We start from the raw sequence: 12,892 nt of genomic DNA on the forward strand, positions 1-12,892 counted from the left end.
CCAAAATTATAAATTCCTCTTTTATATACGAAACAAGCTGAGATTTCGTTTTTTCTCATCAATATAATATAATATTTAATGGCCGTTGTATTCCTTAATGTTTTAACATATCATTAAACACGGATTTCTGTCACATATACCACTGCGAACGCCCACTTCGACACACACACACGCACAGTACAACGAAACCAAAAAAAGTGATCAGCCAAAAGACGGGCGACGGAATCAATTGAACGTTGCAATTCGTACGGTTTTTCGTCCCGATCGTTTTCCGCCGTCGCCCCGTAATGAGCCACTGAGTGGTTTAATGTTAAAAATTGACTTTGATTGAGCGAACGGTTGTGCCGTCGGTGTTGGCGGCACCGTGCGTCCCGTGGTGCTTTCTTCGCTCGTCCCGGGAGGCGAGGAAAGAAGCTGGCCAGATCGAACGGCCGAGATAATATCGCTTAGTTCAGTAGCTGAAACTTTGTGTAAAAATGGAGACGGCGGAATTATTGTCTAACTCGCACCGGGCCAATTTTGTCGCGGATTTATTGGGCGATTGATGGTGGTGGTTTTTATGGTTGCGGTAATTGCGCAAGCATATTTGTGATGGACGGAAAAAACGAGGTGATTGGTGCGTCGATAAAGGCAACGGATGGCTGTGACCACACGGTGGCAAGTACCTCGCACCATTTCGGAATGATCTTCAGGTTTCTTCGGAGGTGGTTGATCTTATCGACCCGCATATTAGATTTAAGTCCTGTAATAAAATTGAGCTCTGAAATGTTTTTTATTTTACTGTGACCGGGGTTATTCCACCTTGGGTTGGACGTGCGAATTGTTTTCGTGGGGGGAAATGGAGGCGAGGAGGATGGAAGTTATGTGGAACGGCCTGAGACTCGTTCGAATATTAATTCGGGGAGCATTTGGGCTGTAAATGCCAATTTAATTAGAATTAATATGATGCCAAGTCGCGGGCCGTTTATGCGTTGCGTTCGTTCCACGGGTGGAATCCGACGCGAAATATTTTCAACGCCGTGGCATTTTTTTATTAGGCGCAGGAATTTTTATGCACAATCCACCGTGGGATATAAAAAGCTTCATGTTTTCACTTGCTGCGCTGTGTCAATTGATAGTTTTATGCGTTTATTTTAGAGAGTAAGTTTGCATGAGTAATTTCGTTGGGAAATGGGTCAAGTTTTTCCCCTGGTATCGGATTAATTAATGCAAGATTATGATTTAAATGCTGCATTAAGGTAAGCCATCAATTGCACTTAATAAATTTGCTAAATCATATTCTAAATATAAATTTTAAACAACATTAATAGCTAATTATAAACCTAGGGCATTAAATTTAATGATTTGTAGCATAACGCAACCGATACTTAATAAATTTAATAACAGTAATAAAGTCCAATCTAATATGTAATCATTAAAATGCTTTTTTCCCGTATAAGAGAACACGGTCAGATGCGGGGACCATTTTTGAATGAATTTATAAAGGTTAGGCTCGGTTTTGAATACTAAAACGCTCCGAGTTTCCGAGAAAGCCGCGAGTGGTTGAAACTAAACAAGTTTACGGAATTTTTATAGGACCACCCTTAAATTTTATTGTTTTAATCAGGTACGGCGTGGAAACTGTATTGGAATAATAAATTAAGCGCACAAAAAAATCCCAGGTGTTCCCCCCAAAATAATAAAAAATATAAACGGTTATAATTTTTCTATTTGACCACATCTGAATATGTAAATAAACAATTAGTTGAACAATGGTATAAGAGTACGTATATAAATACAATCTGGCCAAATAAACAAAATGCAAGAAGCGTGCTTGCAATTGTTTGTGAAAACAATCGTCATAAGTCACTTGGATCCCAGAATTGGAGTCGTGAGAGCTGTACTACACTCTTTTGTTGCCGGCAGTGTCGTACTCTCAGGTTCTCCAAGATGTTTTCAAATATCATTATATTATATATTATCATTATTATAAGACAAAAACTTATTGATTGAGTTAAAATTTTCTTGCAAAAAAACTGAACTGAATTAGTGGTCATTAATATAGTAATTTTTTAAAATGTTAATTATTCTACCCATAACTCTTTTATTTAATGTGAAGTGTTGAAATAACATTAATTTACTGTAGTTGTTTTATGTAGTATTATATTCTTATTCTATAAAATGTTATATATATATATATATATACATATTGAATTGTGCTAAATATAGTAACTTTGAATTTTTAATTTCTAAATCTAGGTTTTTCAATTTAACATTAACACTTTGTATAATATCCTTTTATCCATCTCCGTGGCCTAGACTTGGAATGGAGTTTAAAAGTTATAAAAAAGTACATTTATGTACAATTAATAGACAATATATCTAACATATTTTTATAAAAATCAGTTTTATAATTTTTTATATTATTTTGTCTTGCCTCAAAATTTCAGTTGTATTATACAAAATTTTTTTTAAAACTTGGAATTGTCGTCAATAGAGGGCGCCATATTTTGTGAACAATTAATAGGCAACAAGTCTAACATACTTTTGTAAAACAATTTCAGGACAAAACATTTATAAATTTAAATTTGTATCAAAAAATAAATCCTTTATTTTTATAAAATTAAAGTGACATTTTATAAATAGAAAAATTAAAAATAACTTATGTATAATTGATTAGAATTTGAATGTTTTCGATACATCGAAACAAAAATATCGAAAATGAAATTGAAATATCCATAATTTCTAGAAATCGGTATATGCATTTAATAATATAGTAGTATTTCATTATCATGGAATAAATGTTTCAATATTGTTATCTACAAGATCACAAGTTATATTAAACTACATGTAAATAAATAAATGTACATTTATTCGAAGGTTAGAAATGTCATTAATAGAGGGCGGCAAATTTATGTACAACTAGTAGGCAACACATATAACTTACTATTATAAAAATCAATTTCAGAATAAGATATTGTTGATAATAATGTATATAAAAATATAGACTTTATTTATATAAAATTAAACAGAGATTTTATGAATATTTAATGTTAAACTATTAAAAATATTAAATTATTAATTTAATATTGTTGTCTTACACAGTTTTTATAATTAAAAACTAGTATATTTTATTATATAAACTGTTACATATATTTTTCTTGATTGAGCTGGACATAAATGTAGCAATTTTAATTTTGAAATAAATTTTTAATTAAATCTGTATTATTTAACTTGATTTTAAGGAAAAACCTATATGTATTTAGTATCGAATCATCCATAATCATTGAATAAATGTATCAATATTGTTATCTACAAGATCACAAGTTATATTAAACTACATGTAAATAAATAAATGTACATTTATTCGAAGGTTAGAAGTGTCATTAATAGAGGGCGGCATATTTATGTACAACTAGTAGGCAACACATGTAACTTACTGTTATAAAAATCAATTTCAGAATAAAATAAAAATGTTGAATAACAATGTATAGAAAAATATAGACTTTATTTATATAAAATTAAACAAAGATTTTATGAATATTTAATGTTAAACTATTAAAAAATATTAAAGAATTAATTTACCATTGTTGTTTTACACAGTTATTATAATTAAAAACTAGTATATTTTATTTTATAAACTGTTACATATATTTTTCTTAATTGAATTTTAATTTTGAAAGAGATTTTTGATGACTAACATGACATTAACACTTTGTATAATATTACTTTTTATTCTATAATTTTTGCACATTTCCGTGACGTAAACTGAACCATTTTTCGAATATACGACAAGTCTAGAGTGACTTGAAGGAAAACTTCTTGAATTGCTGTGAAAAGTTCATTTAAATTTATAAAAATTTTATGTCAAATTTGGTTATAAACGTGATCTCAAATGTTTACTATAGGATTAATGTTTGGAGATTGGGACGGGCAAGACAAAACATGGATGCTTTGGTCTTTTAACCAATGCCTAACAGTGTTAGATTTGTGTTTGGGATGGTTTTCCTGTTGAAACACATTTATTAAAGTATCATTACATCATTATCTGAAAGCAAATTACCGTTTGATATATCCCTGTGCCCAAATCATTCTGAGGGGACCTACGTCAGAAGAATTGGAGCATCCCCATAGCATTATTGAACCACCACCAGGTTTCACTAAGGGTATAACATAAGAAAAACCATATTTTTTTATAAATCTAGACTGGTCACTGAAATCTACTCATCCCCTTTGTTCTGTTGTCCAGTGAGTGTGATTCTAAAGTAGTCAAAATTGGACTATTACATTTTTAATAGAAAACGGTTTTCCTTGTAGGTTTGGGGTCAAACAAATGTCCATTCACTAACCATCTTCTCACAGTCCTTGAACTAATTTCAGTAAAACCCATTTCCTCTAAGAATGCCTTAATTTCAATTGGCGACAAGATTGGATTGTTTTTATATTCGAATTATCCAGTTTTTCGAACAAAATTTTTTTAATAATATGGGAAACGACTGTCTTACTTAGTCCTAAACTCTTATGTATTATGATTGATATATTGATACACAAATTTTTTAATAATAAAATTAGCATAGTATACACAATAATAACGGAAAAAACAATATACATTAGAGGTACTGGCACCCAATACAGGTAGTACAGCTCATATTTTTAATACATTTTAATAAGTTGCTACAATTATGGCCACCACAGTATGTTATAATTAATCTGTTTCAGTTTTAATTGGAAGAAAGTTTTCCAAAGAGCCTCTGTTTTATTTTATTAGTTAAAATTTCGAACGTGTGAGTGAACGTAAAAGTGTTGTGGCTTAGTTTTATCTAATTGATAAGCAATTAACATCCCGAAACAAAACCCCGATAATGGTCAATTAGGTTAGGCCATGTCGAACGCTACCAGTAAAAACAAACGTCCCCTTGTTGGCGTTACAGGTGACCCACCAATGGCCTCGGGCAGTACCTGGACTCGGTTGACATTTTTTCCTTGCTCGTTTTTTCCGCCGCAGCCTTAACATATAGACGGAGGTAAGTAATAGATTTTGTTTCGTGTTCAAAACATTTTAAACTGTTTGGGAATTTAAAATTCCTGGAATTGGAACTACTTGTTAGCGATTGTTTTATGACATGCGCTCCGTGGACGATAAATTATCCACCTTTGCCCGCTGATGTTCTCTCCACGGTCCTTCTTATTCAAAACACAAATGAACACTCGATACGGCGACCTTCGCTTTTATTTCAGCTCGTAATATATTTTTATTTTTTATTTCGTTTCGGCTTCATTCCGATTCGGACACGATCATAATTAATAAGCCCGATTTGAGGTGCTAATTAATTAAACCTGATTTATTCAACGTCAACGAAACTGTGATTTACTATTAGTATTTCGATTTAACTATAAATACTATTATCTAATAATAATATTATAATATATAGGTATATCTAGTGACATAAAAAATAGAACACACAAATTGACAAATCAGAATTCTAATTTCAAAAAAATTGGAGTGTACAAAGAAAGTCAAAACCTTCAGCTTCAGCTTCAGCTATACTACATCTAGTGTTTTCAAAACAAATAAGGTTTCTTACCAGGCGAAGTGTTTTAATTTTTTCTCAAAATGGGAAACAAAGATATAAATTATTTGTTTTTTTACATAAGCTTTACGAAAGTTCAATTCTTCGATTTTTTATGGTTGAAAAAAGGTGAAGTTGTTATTCTAAACAATTACATTTTTTGAATATTTTGAATAACTTTCTGGAAAAAATAGATTAGGTTAGATTAGGTTTCTATTTCATTTTTTTTTTTTAATTATAATTACATTCCTGGCCAAAAATTTGGAAACCCAAAAATTGAATTATTTATCATTCGAAAAATTAATAAACAATAAACAAAATTACTGTTAATATTACTTCTAGAAATTTTATTCACTTTTATTAAAATATTATAAAGTAAAATAGAATATTATGCAAATTTAAACTTTTTTAATTGGACATAAGTTTGGAAACCTTATGAAATAATTTAATTTTCTAATAATAAACCAAAAACAAATAGAAACATTAATATTTTGTTGCATAACCATCAACTCGTATGACTGCTGCACACCATTTGTTCATGAAGTTAACTAATTTTTTAGTAAATTTTAGAGATATTTTTTATCATTCTATTTGGGACTTTGTCTACTTCTTATAATATTTTTTATAATATCGAAATTTGCTGCAGTATACTCTGTGTATTATTCTTTTTATTATTTTGTATTTCAATATATTTGCTAATTTCATCAATTATATTCTAGGGTTTCCAAACTTTTTTCCAGTAGTGTATAATATATGTAAAATAGGTTAGGTTAGGTTTCTATTTCTTTTTTTTTTTGAAAAAAAATAAGCATACACTATAAAATAAATTTTCATACAAATTTTAAGGATTATTGTTCAAATTTAAAATCAACTTTTCTCTAAAGACAAGTTCTAAAAACTGAAAATAGAACATTAAAAAATATATGAAAAAATATTAATTTTTTGATTTGTAATGATATAAAACGTGAAACTTCAATTTAATAAAAATTGTTAAATTCTCAAAAGTTCAAAAAAACTTGAAAAATTACATTATCGACAATTTTTTTGTTTTTGAAAATATGCTATATATATATAAACTGCAAGATCTGAAAGTTTCTGAAAAAAATATGTTAGGTTAGGTTTTTATCTTTTTTTGAAAAAGAATAAACATACACATATAAATTTTAAGAAAAAATCTCAAAAATCAGTGTTTCAAATTTATTTTTCTCTAAAAAATTTTGACTATTTTCAATTGAACAAGAAAAGTTCTTCATCACGCCTAAAAATTTTCAAGGTTAGGTTTTTATTTCTTTTTTTTCCAAAAAAAACCTAACTAAAAATAGAAAAAATTTTAAAGAAAACCCTCAGTATCGTTCAAATTTAAAATTAATATTTCATTTACATTTACAAAAATATATGAAAAAATTTTGAATTTTTGATTTCTAATGATATAAAACGTGAATCTTCAATTTAATAAAAATTGTTAAATTTTCAAAGTTCATAAAAAATTTCATTGTCGGCAATTTTTTTTTTTTTTTTTTTTCTTAAAAATATGCTATTTTTATGAACTTTTTAAAAGGAAATAAAAATATAATATAAATAATATATTATAAAAAAATTTCATAAAAAAGCAAAAATTGCAAGAGCAACATTTTTTCAAATTTATAATTAATTTTTTTTTTTAAAAATAATCATTTTTTTACTCTTTAATAGAATATTTTGAAATAGAAAAAATGTCGAAAGCTCAATTTTTTATTTTTTATTTGTATAGATGGAGACGTGTAATGGAAAATGAATAAAAGTCGATTTTGATTTAAATTAAATTTTATTTAATATTGGGTATTCATGCCTCTATTTCGAATTACAGCCATTTTAGACAAGAAGATGCTTCACTTCCTCCAACTCATTGGGACCGTTTGAATAGTCCCTTAATCATCTCCCAAGTGTATCCCAAATATGTTCGATTATACATTTTTTAAAAGTGTCAGTGTTTCAAAATTAATAACAGTTTGCTATTTACTTTGATAACATTATCCTTCATTATTCTTTTGGTTGGTAGAGGGCGTCACATTGTGCGCACAAGCATAAGACAACCAAACCTACGCAACACAAACGTATAAAATCGATTTTTCTACATTTTAAATTTAATAGACGTCAAACAAAATTTGAAAAGTGTTAGATTCAAAGTTGAGGTGCTCGTTAGTGGGCCATTTCGGGCGTGCCATTGTCTCCGCGAAACTCGCTCTCCGAAATTGATTTCGGATGATTAATGTTGGTCCATCGATCTATCCATCAAACTCTTAAGTGGCACCATTCACCGGGCCGCGGAGACTGCCGATGAAATTACGATATAAATTGGCTTCGCCTTTCAAACGTCTATTACGTGCCTGACCTATTTCCACCGCGCGTCCACTGCACACAAGCCTTTTGTACACTCCATTTGCTCCCATGGATAATTTACAGGGTGGCCCACGGATTTTGCTTTAGTATATTAATTGTTGCTTTCGGACCGTTTCGAAATAGATGATTCATTGTTCTTTCGAGCCACGCTCAACGGGAACGCATCTAATCACTGCCGATATCATTAGTCTTACTTACCGGGTAAATTTTTGGTGGAAACGAGGAACTGGTAGGTGGGTAAAAAATGCACGTGTTACACAACCCGGACTGGTTATGTTTGATTCACAGACGCGAAATGTCAATAGGTTAATAACAAGCATTTCTCATGATTAGCTCGAGTGTTCAGTTATCTTTTGTTAACGAAATTCTCGGGTAAGAGCGTCTCGGGTCGCGGAGGTCGCCGCACAACAGGTGTCATCAGCGTAAACATTTTTCAAATCCGAGCCACATTAACGCCGGTACCACATGGGAAACCATTAAACTTATCCATCGACAAATTAAAAATTATTCGCTAACGATCGAGGAAATCCAACCTCCACACACTGTTCCTAAGTCTATTATCTACATTTTTGGTGCGCGATAAATCATCCTACCCGGACCGGGTGGTTTTTTTTCCCGCACACAATAGAACACCCACTTGCCCAAATTAACATTACAGCGACATCATTGCCCCGTTGTCCATGTTACATTTAATCAAAGGCTCGGTGTTCAATGGCTCGCACCGTGTACGAAATTAATTTGTTGTTAACCGTTTCAGGAATGTCCGTGGTTAGGTTTTAATAAATTGGCCTGCCTCTGAAATAATGGTGGTGTGCCCCGCGTAATTAATATCTATCCGGTTACTGATGCCTCGGACACAAACTGTAACCTGATATCGGTGTAAGGTGGAACTATTTTGTTTTGTGTGGATTATTAACCTTGTTTTAGTGGGTTTTAGGATCTAAACTCCGTGATGCGCCTCACAATAGTTGCATCACCGAATTAATTTTAACTATAATTTCAGGAGTTGCATTAAACTAAATTTAATCGGGAATTAGAAATGTCGTTAACAGATGACAGCATATTTCATGGACCAAACCAATTTTAGGACAAAACATTTTTGGATTTGAATTTGTATTGAAAAATATATCCTTTGTTTTTTTAAAATTAAAGTGCCATTTTATAAATAGAAATAAAATAACTCGATAAGGCATTTAATAGGTTTTATGATCTAAACTTGGTGATAGTCGAATAGTAGTAGTAGATAGTAGAATAATTGCATCATAAAATTAATATTTCAATATTGTTATTTATAAATTTCAAAGTTATAAGTGTCGTTAAAAGAGGGCGGCATATTTATGTATAATTAGTGGGCAACACTTCTAACATACTCTTATAAAAATTAATCTCATTGACTAATTTTGAATGACGATGATGAAACATAAACTTTGTTTATAATTAAACTAACATTTTATGAATATTATACAGTTTTTATAATTAAAAAATAGTATATTTTAATTCTATAAAATGTTATAAATATTTTTCTTAATTGAGCTGGCTATAGAAATAGCAATTTTAATTTTGAAAGGGATTTTTAATGATTAAATCTGTAGTATTTAACTTAACATTAACACTTTGATAACCTTTTTATTCTATAACTTTGGCCTCGTTGCATAGACTGGACCATATTATGCTTTTTTCTTTTCTGTGATGAATTCATTTAAATTTGTAAAATTTTTATGTCCAATTTGCTTATAAACGTGATCCCCCATGTTTTCTATAGGCTTTATGTCAGAAGATTGAGACGGGCAAGAGAAAATATTGATACATTAGTCTTTGAACCAATCCGACACAATTTTGGATTGTTTTCATGTTGAAACGCGTTTATTAAGAGAATCATATCATATATGAAAGCAAATTATTCTTTAATATATTCCTGTACATAAATGAATTGAATCATTCACAAAGCATAATTGAACCGTCACCATGTTTCAGTGTGGGTTTAACAAACTTCTTGTTTTATCTCTGTAGGGTGTTTAATACATGGTAATTAGAATCATCATTTTTTTATGAATTAATTTTAGACTTCTTTATAAAAACTACACGTCAGGTTTAATGAATGTGATCCTAAGCAAATTAAAACTAGATTTCCTCATTTTTAGTAGAAACCAGAATTTTTCTTGTAGGTCTGGGGTCAAACGAACCTCCATTCACTATACATCTTCTCAGAGTCCTTAAAGTAATTTTGGCAAGTCCCATTTCCTCCAGGTTGGCTTTAAGTTGACGTTAAAATTAAATTGTTTTTTACATATTATCGATTGAACAATTTTTTTCGAAGCTACAATTTGGCCAGTTTCTTTACAAATGACTTATGTAACCGTTAACTCTTCGGCATTTTTTCTTGTTTCTCTCGGTCTTGATAACGCTGAATTGTATTTTTTCTTTCTGTTTCACTTTGTAGCAGTTCATAAAGAAAAAAGTTGCTATAATATTGTCCATTGAAAAATGAAAATTTCTCAATTTTTTATAGAATAAAATTAGATTGACCAGTTGTATCGTAGACTCAAAAACAACAGAAAAAACAATAAACATTACAGGTACTACCATCCAATTCAAGTAGTAATAGTAGCTCATATTTTTATTTTCAAAAGTGATTGAACGATTTTACGGAACGAGTACCAATGAAAGAAGACCTGAACAGGGGCGAAAAAAAGGCACCATTGCAAGACCGTAAGCACTTAGACAAAGGTTGGCATCTTGTACTTTACTTCAGCACAGTTTTCATTGACTTATAATGTAAGAATAAGCTAGGATACCATAAGGAGAAGGCTAAAGGAAGAAGGAATATAACCCCGTACCGTGCTGTAACAAGTCCCTTATTGACATCAACACATCGTAATGATTAACTGAATTTGGCTAGAGAGTGCTTTCATAAGGGAGAAGCTGAGTAGAGTCATGTATTGTTTAGTGATAAGTCTAGGTTTTCTTTAAATATCAATAATCGTCGTAGAGGAGTGTGTGTATAGACGTCTAAGAGAACGTTACGCTCAACGTATTATAGCTTAAACTCTTACTTTTGGTGGAGGATCGGTAATGGTTTGGGATGCATTAGTTTGCAGGCACATACGGAACTGGTTGTCATTGGTGGAGGAAGTTTAACGACTGATAGGTATGTAAGGGAAATCCCAGAACCTCATGTTGTACCATTTGCTCCATTTACTGCCGAAACTACCTTGACGAGGTAAATATTCCACAAATGAACTGACCAGTTAGAAATCCTGACTTATATCCGATTGGACATCTGTGGAACCATATGGGAAAATAAGAGCACTTCAACCACCACCAAAGACATTACATCAACTAAAGGAAAAGATCATAGAAATTTGGGAGGGCACTGATCAGGAAATCATAAGAACATTAATTTTAAGAATGAGGCTACATTGTCAAAAGGTCATTAACGGACTTGATGGAAATACTCCTTATTAATGCAAATAAACTTAACTTGAAAAATGTTAAAATTTTGTTATATTTAATTATTTCTCTAACAGTATTTTTTCATTTTCAATAAATGTGCAGTGTACTTCAATAAGTTGCTATAATTATAGCCACCACTATATAATTCACAAAATATGTATCATTACTTGCCACACACCGACATATCTCATTCCATAATATAATACATTAAATAATACTATTAGAGATAGTACACATCGATATCTTTCAATACATTGAAACAAAAATATCGAAAATATAAGTACTTCCCTTACATCGCTACATCAAGTTTATCCATCCCTATATCTAGATCTTAATGAACTGAAAGATAAGATTGAAATGTAAATTTATTAATTACTCTTTACTTTATTAATTTACTAAGTAGAAATGCAGTTTCATTACAGTTCATTAAACAGTACCTAGACTAATTCATACTTCAAATACCACTGTTTTATGGATTTTATTTTCTGGATCATATAAGTTCTAATTTAGTGCTAATTGAAAAATAGACAAAAACTGTGAAACAGTTCACAATAGCAATTTGTAATACAGATGTTAACCAGATGTAAAACAAATTCATATCAGAAATTTCAACCAGTCGAACAGATCTGTGGCGGTTAAAAATTGATACGGGCATTAGAGTAAAAAAAAATGTAACGACCGCTAATCGGATCCCAGGTCGCAGCCGTCGAGTGGCATAAAATACTGTGTGAAGGTGTTAATGATATATTAGATGAAATTATAATAATTCCCGATATAAATATTTGTTATCGGACAATCTCGTTGCACGGACATAACGAGAGGAGAGCGTTCGGATCGTTAAAGTGAGACGGCAATCGTGCGCGGAGTGGCAGACTGGCAGGACTGGGGCCTCCTCATTACACGGTGGGTAGCTAAAGTCACGATTTTATAATGTGTGTACACATACCGCTCGATAATAACTTTTATTAACGGCGAATCTTAAGTATTGCACATCTTCCTTCGGTTCCCTCCGTTCGCTTTCGCACTTTTTCTCTTGATTTATTTTCAACGCTGCCCCCAAGCGGCACGATTGCACCGGCCCCGACGTTATTTATTGGATCCGGCATCTTGTCCGGCCGAAAAACTGATCGAGTTGAAGAAGTGTTGCATGCGGAAGAAGTTAATTGAAAACGCCGCTCGTCGGGGTCCACGTTGCCACCAGGAGCAAAAGGAGCGTCAGGGCCCGGTACAAGAACTACTGTAGAATGGAACAACGTGGCGCACCGCAAGGGGTCCAATCATTAGTTTACATACTTAAGTCCATCACGGCTTTTTGCCCCCTGAAAGCAGTCGATTGCTTTCCTTTTAATACACTTGCCACCTAGGTGTCCACGCCACGGATCGATTTAATATAATGACCATCCGCTTTTCGCTCTACGCACCGACAAGACGAGACGAGAGAAAAATCATTAACAATAATGGAATATTTATTGTAATAAATAATTATCCGGGGCCGGCGATGAGACCTGGCA

Source organism: Aethina tumida, chromosome 5 (genome assembly GCF_024364675.1).
Source record: "Aethina tumida isolate Nest 87 chromosome 5, icAetTumi1.1, whole genome shotgun sequence".
Lineage (NCBI taxonomy): Eukaryota > Metazoa > Arthropoda > Insecta > Coleoptera > Nitidulidae > Aethina > Aethina tumida.